The following is a 7,202-nucleotide window of genomic DNA, read 5'->3' as shown; positions in this document are numbered from 1 at the left end:
CTTCAGGGGAAGAGCAACTAACAGACATATCAGCTCCAGACTGCTTGTAGTTCTTGCTTGTAGCTTTTATTTTATTTTTTGTTTTTTTGAGACAAGGTTTCTCTGTGTAGCCTTGGCTGTCCTGGACTCGATTTGTAGACCAGGCTGGCCTCGAACTCACACTGATCCGCCCACCTCTGCCTCCCCAGTGCTGGGATTAAAGGAGTGTGCCACCACGCCCGCCTGTTTTTTGTTTTGTGACAGGGTTTCTCTGTGTAGCCTTGGCTGCCCTGGAACTCACTCTGTAGACCAGGCTGGCCTTCCAGAGCGCTAGGATTATAGGCGTGCGCCACTGCACCTAACTGTAGCTCATTTTTGTTTTTGTTTTTGTTTTTGTTTTGACAGTTCCTACTGAGCCATGTCTGCACCTGGACTATTAGGGTGGCAAGAATGGTGACACCGCATGCCAGGTGTGTCACACGGGGTTTCCTTTCCATCAGCTGGCATCTTGTCTTTGTCGCTCTCCCCTCTGCTGGTCCTGACGGTACAGGATGGAGCGCCGGTGGAGCGCTGAGGGATGCTGTGCACATCTCTTTTATCACACTTATTCCGGGTTGTTATCTTCCTGCCAGAGTTCCAGAAACGGGGACCTGAATCTTCTCCGATGTCTCCGCCTACAAACGCCGATGTGTGCCTTTGTGTGGTTTCTTACTACCTAGCTAGTGGCTGGGAGGCCCCATTCACCAAGGTGGCGATGCAATCAGCCCCAAGTCTCGTCCCTAACAGCCTTGGCCTCTAGCGGGATTTTCCCAAGATTTCTGTAGCCATATGGAGTCTCTGAGCATTCCCCTCCCCTCCCCCTCCACTCACTCCTCTCTGCCTCCCAGTGGGGCTTTCCCGCAATTTGCTTCTGTTTTGCTGTGCACTGCCGGGGGATTGAACCCAGAGCCTCACTCCTGCTGACTAACACCCCCACCCCCACCCCTCCCCACCATCTCTCTCAAGAATTAGGTTAAATGGCAGGAGAGATAGTTTAAAGGTTAAGAGTTCTTTATTTTATTTTATTTTTTGTTTTTTTTTTTTTTAGAGACAGGGTTTCTCTGTGTAGCCTTGGCTGTCCTGGACTGGCTTTGTAGACCAGGCTCTGCCTGCCTCTGCCTCCCAAGTGCTGGGATTAAAGGCTTGTGCCACCACCACCCAGCCTATTTTATTTTATTTTTAAGATTTATTTATTTATTATGTATACAGTGTTCTGCCTGCATGTACACCTGCATGCCAGAAGAGGGCATCAGATCACATTATAGATGGTTGTGAGCCACCATGTGGTTGCTGAGAATTGAACTCATGACCTCTGAAAGAGCAGTCAGTGCTCTTAACTGCGGAGCCATCTCTCCAGCCCATATATATATATTTTTTTAACAGCATGAATTCCACGAGTTCTTTATGCTCTTCCAGAAGATCTGAGTTTTTTCTCAGCTCACACTTGGAGGGCTCACCATCTCCTGTAATTCCAGCTCCATGGGACCTTAAACCCTCCTATAGACTCCAAGGGCACTGGGATTGACCCAGGCACAGACACCCCAGACACAGAGTTCACAGAGTTGCAAAATAAAAACAAAAGTTTAGAAAAGCAAGTGTGTGTGTGTGAGGGGGGTGGGGTTGTGTGTGTGTGTGTGTGTTTTGTGTGTGTGTGTGTGTGTGTGCACACGCGTGTGCGCGTGCCTATAGGCTAGCAGAGGCCAGAGAATGTTATGGAGGCCAGGCACGGTGGCGCATGCCTTTAATCCCAGCACTTGGGAGGCAGAGGCAGGTGGATCACTGTGAGTTTGAGGACAGCCTACAAAGTGAGCTCAAGACAGCCAAGGCTACACAGAGAAACTCTGTCTTGAAACCCTCCCCCTTTTCTTCCTCCCTGACCGAAAAACAAAACAAAACAAAACAAAAGAATGTCCCGGACCTTGCTCTATCACCTCTGCTTTACTGCTGTCACACAAGATCTCACAATGAAACTGGAGCTAGGCTAGAGACCCTGCAGCACTGGGGTTATAGTGCTGAGTTGGGGATTTGAACCCGGATCCTCAGCTTGTGCTGCAACCCGCTCTTGACCTCTAAGTGATCCCATTAGCCCCTGTAGTTTCATTTTTTTTCACTTTTTCAGAAAAAGGCCAAATTAAGTTATCTAAGCTGGCCTTGAACTCACCCTGTCACTACTCAGGTGGGCACTTATCTCTTATTTATTTTATTTTTTGTGTATGAGTGTTTTGCTTGCACTTGTATGTGCACTTCTTGAGTGCCTGATGCCTGTGTAGTCTCCAGTTAGTTGCGCCATGTTTGATTTTATTTACATGCGGTGCTGGAGAGTGACCCAGAGCCCTTGTACTCTATCAACTGACCTATCTACATCTCCAGTCTAAGTCTTAATTTTCTTTAAAAAATGTTTTTGTTTTTGTTTTTCAAGACAAGGTTTCTCTGTGTAGCCTTGGCAGTCCTGGATTTGCTTTGTAAACCAGGCTGGGCTTGACTCACAGAGATCCACCTGCCTCTGCCTCCCAGATTGCAGGCATGTGCCACCACACCTGGCAAAAAAAATTATAATTATTATTATTTTTGTTTCTTTGTTTTATTTATTTTTTTTTTTTGAGACAGGGTTTCTCTGTGTAGCCTTGGCTGTCCTGGACTCACTTTGTAGACCTGGCTGGTCTGGAACTCACAGTGATCCACCTGCCTCTGCCTCCCGAGTGCTGGGATTAAAGGTGTGCGCCACCACACCCGGCAAAAAAATTATTTTTTATACTGTGTTTGTGTGTGTGCACATGTACTCCTGTTAGCACAGGGCCCAAGGAGGCCCAAGGACCACTCCCGCTGGAGCTGGAGTTACAGGCAACCGTGACTGTCTGATCTGGTGTTTTGAACTGAACGCAGTTCCTTTGTAAAAACCAGTGCATGCTATTGACTGTCCAGCCATGTCTCAGCCCCCTTAAACTCTTGATTCTCCTGCTTCATTCTCCTGTAGTCCTGTAGTAGGTTCATAAACCTGCACCACTATAGTAGGCAGCAAACACTGTGGTACAGGCTAGAGCCCAGGGCCTCACACACACTCAACCACGGAGCTTTGCAACCAATGTTTCTTCCTTCTTTACAGCCTTTTTTCTTTTCTTTTTCTTTTTGAGACAGAGTCTCTCTGTGTTAGCCTTGCTTGTCCTAGACTCACTTTGTAGCCCAGCTGGCCTCGAACTCACAGCGATCTGCTTGCCTCTGACTCCCGAGTGCTGGGATTAAAGGTGTGCGCCACCACGCCCGGCTACAGACCTCTTCCAAGCCCGTACTTCTGCACTATACAGAGAAAAGCGTCAGGTTGCTGATATACATGCCTGGCCCGAGGAAGGGTTTAATGGTAAAGTGAGGACCAGAAACCCATGGCAAACTGTGAGACCCCCACCTGCCTCAGAGGGCTGGTAAATGGAATAAATAAACGAGAGAGAGAGAGAGAGAGAGAGAGAGAGAGAGAGAGAGAGAGAGAGAGAGAGAGAGAGAGATTGACAGAAAATATTTACCCTAGAGCCTGGTACCCAATAGGTGCTCGCTCCCTAAAGGGTGCTACCTCAGAAAGCCTCCATCCAGGAACTCTGAGCCCCAGTGGGTTAATTATCCTCAGACAGAAAACAAGGCCGACTTCCCCCCAGACAGCACGGGTAGGGGGACGGCCCAAACAGACAGTTACAGGTTCAGCTAAAGCAAGAGCTGATCTTTAATCTTTTACGGACCTGCGTAATACATTAACCATTATAGCTGTCCTCTGGAGGCGGCTTAACCCCTGGTCAACCTGCAGCTGGGTGGGTTGGCTGAATGGAAAAGAACAAATAAATACGGCAGTTACCTTCAGGCAGCAAATTTTCTAAGCCACCCCCGCCCCAGATGAAATGATTCATGCTGCCTGTCACCCAAGGGGGTGGTGGTGACAGAAGATAAACTCTAGAGTCAGCACTCAGGCAGGAAGGAGCGCTAGGCACAAAACCACCTGGCAGGTCTTCCTGTCTTCCCACAAGCCAAAGTTCTCAACCACGGACAGCAGTATTTATCTGTCACTGGGTGTTTACTGTTGGTGGCTACTATTAAAAGCCATGCTGCCGTTCTCAAAGCAGGAAACAAACAAAACAAACAAAAAACAAAACAAAAAAACTAGTCCAAAGGTGCAGAGTGACTATGGCTACATTTTTTTTTTTTAAGATTTATTTATTTACTAAGTGTACAGTGTTCTGCCTGCATGTGCGCCTGTGCTCCAGAAGAGGGCACCAGATCTCAATATGGATGGTTGTGAGCCACCATGTGGTTGCTGGGAATTGAACTCAGGACCTTTGGAAGAACAGGCAGTGCTCTTAACCTCCGAGCCATCTCTCCAGCCCCAAGGCTACATCTTTGTGGAGAACAACTTGATAAAGTCCAGCTTCTTTTCTCAATTCTAACATGCTTTTTTTTTTTTCTTCTTTTGAGACAGGGTTTCTCTGTGTACTCTTATCTGTCCTGGACTCACTCTGTAGACCAGGCTGGCTTCGAACTCACAGAGACCTGCCTGCCTCTGCCTCCCGAGTGCTGGGATTAAAGGTGTGCGCCATCACGCTGGGCTATCTAACGTGCATTTGAGTCCCTGTTTACTAGGCTTCCACTTATAATGAGCACACAGACACATGTATTTAGAGGCATTTCTCTTGCTTATTCTTTTTTTTTTTTTAAAACCTCCTTTGGTGGGGCTGGGGAGGTATATAAGGACTTCTGTAGTCCAGGGTGGCTTTGAACTCAATGTGTAAACAAGGATGACCTAGAACTCCTGAACCTCTTTGCTGGGATTAAAGACATGGGACACCACAATCTGCTAGCCCCTGAGACTTTATTGGTTAGGCACCTAATCTATCACCAAAGTACAATATAACCCGTTATTGAATTGCGACAGGATCTCATTATGTGGTCAGGCTAGCCTAGAGCTGGCAGACCTCCTGTCTCTTTTTTTTATTTATCTTGGTTTTTCGAGACAGGGTTTCCCTGACTGTCCTGGTTTCACTTTGTCTTGACCTGACTGGCCTTGAACTCAAAGCGATCCGCCTGCCTCTGCCTCCGGAGTGCTGGGATTAAAGGTGTGCTGCACCACCCATGCCCAGCCTTTTTTTTTTTTTAATTTATTTATTTTTATTTTATGTGCATTAGTGTTTTGCCTTCATCATGTCTGCCTGTGTGAGAGTGTCGGATCTTGGGGGTTACCGACAGTTGTAAATTGTGAGGTGGGTGCTGGGAAGTGAACCTGGGGCCTCTGGAAGAGAATTTGGTGCTTTTAACTGCTGAGCCATCTCTCCAGCCCCTGTGGTATAATTTTTAATTTAATTGAGTGTTGGGTGTGTATGGTGTTTGTGTGTGTGGGTGCACAGGGTCCACCACAGGCCAACTTTTGGGAGCTAGTTCTCTCTCCCCACCATGTGATCAGGACCATACTCCGGTCCTCAGGCGATCCTCTTTTACCTGCCAAAGCATCTAACCAACCCCTTATTTGTACGGAGTATTGTTTGAAGTGGAGAATTTTTACGCTACCAGCTGATCTCCACCTGCTGGTGTTCCTCCAGCCTCCTGACTCAGCTTCCTGAGTAACTGGCCTTACGGGTATATATACTAGCCCAATCACATCTGGCTTGGATTACAAATGGAAACAGGTGGCCAGAGAAAACAGCTCTAAAAGAGCAGGAGGATTTGGGAGACTGAGGAGACAGTCAGCAAAGTGCTGGCCCTGCAAGCATAAAGATCAGAGTTTGATCCCTGGATCCCACATGAGAAAGAGGACCATGGTGGCACCCTTGTATCCATTTCTGTTTAGGGGAGGAGGCAGAGACAGTGGCTCTCTGGATCGTGCTGGCCAGTCAGGGGGTCTAGCCTGCTTGAGCTCTGGGACAAATGAGCGAGCCCTGCTCAGAAACAAACAAGCAGGGCTGGAGAGAAGGCTCAGAGGTTAAGAGCGTCTCCGGCTCTTCCAAAGGTCCTGAGTTCAATTCCTAGCAACCACATGGTGGCTCACAACCATCTATAATGAGATATGGTGCCCTCTTCTGGCCTGCAGATGCATGTGCAGGCAGAACATTATATACATAATAAAGAATCTTTAAAAAACAAAACAAAACAAACAAACAAGCAAAAACAAGGCAAGGGGCTCTTGAGTAACAATAATTGTAATTGACCTCTGACTTCCACAGGTACTCTGGCACAAATACATATACACCCCCATTTAATCATACACACACACACACACACACACACACACACACACACACACGCTCATGCACGCGCATGAATAATAAAAAAGATTTGCACCAGGTGTGGTGGTGCACACCTTTAATCCCAGCACTCGGGAGGCAGAGTCTGGCTGATCGCTGTGAGTTTGAGGCCAGCTTGATCTACAAAGTGAGTCTAGAACAGCCAAGGCGCCACAGAGAAACCCTGTCTCGAAAAACAAAAACAAAAAAAGATTTGCAGGGAAATAGAAAGTGAGAGAGAATGACAGCTGGTCACAGTGACACACATCTTTAGTCCCAGCGCTGGAGAGGCAGAGGCAGGCAGATCTCTGAGTTAGAGGCCAGCCTGGTCTACAAAGTGAGTTCCAGAATAGCTAGGGAAACTACACAGAGAAACCCTGTCTCGGAAAAAAAAAAAATTAACAAACAAACAAAAAACAAAGTGAGGGAATGAATGCCACAGTTGGGAGGCTGGGCGAAGCTTTCAGTCAGACTCCAGCTGCAGAAGCAGCTGAACAGGAGCATCCTGGACACGCGGAACTTAGAGCATGGAGAATTGCGTGGCTGGAGTGAGAGGCACAGATGGGGACGCTTCGCAGTTCCTGGTCAGAGAGGTAAAGGGATGTGGGCAGATCATATCAGCATTTAATGGCCTGCCTTTTACTCTCACAGAGATAGGAACAGACTTGGCAGCACAGAGAACTGCATTTAAATGTGAGCTCAGACATTTGCTTGCAGTGTGGCCTCTCCTTCCCTCCCTCCCTCCCTCCCTCCCTCCCTCCCTCTCTCTCTCTCTGTCTCTCTCCCTCTCCCCTCCAAGTGCTAGGATTACAAGTGCACACCATCATGCTCAGTTCTTGTTCCTCTTTCAAATTTTAAATGTATTTAAACTTTAATAAATAGCTTGTTGTCTCAAGTGATCCATACAAACCACTGGGCATTCTATTCTGGGTT

The sequence above is a fragment of the Acomys minous genome, assembly GCF_964271855.1.
Source record: "Acomys minous genome assembly, chromosome: 6".
Lineage (NCBI taxonomy): Eukaryota > Metazoa > Chordata > Mammalia > Rodentia > Muridae > Acomys > Acomys minous.
The sequence above is the reverse complement of the archived record's forward strand: the minus strand, read 5'-3'. Positions refer to the sequence as shown.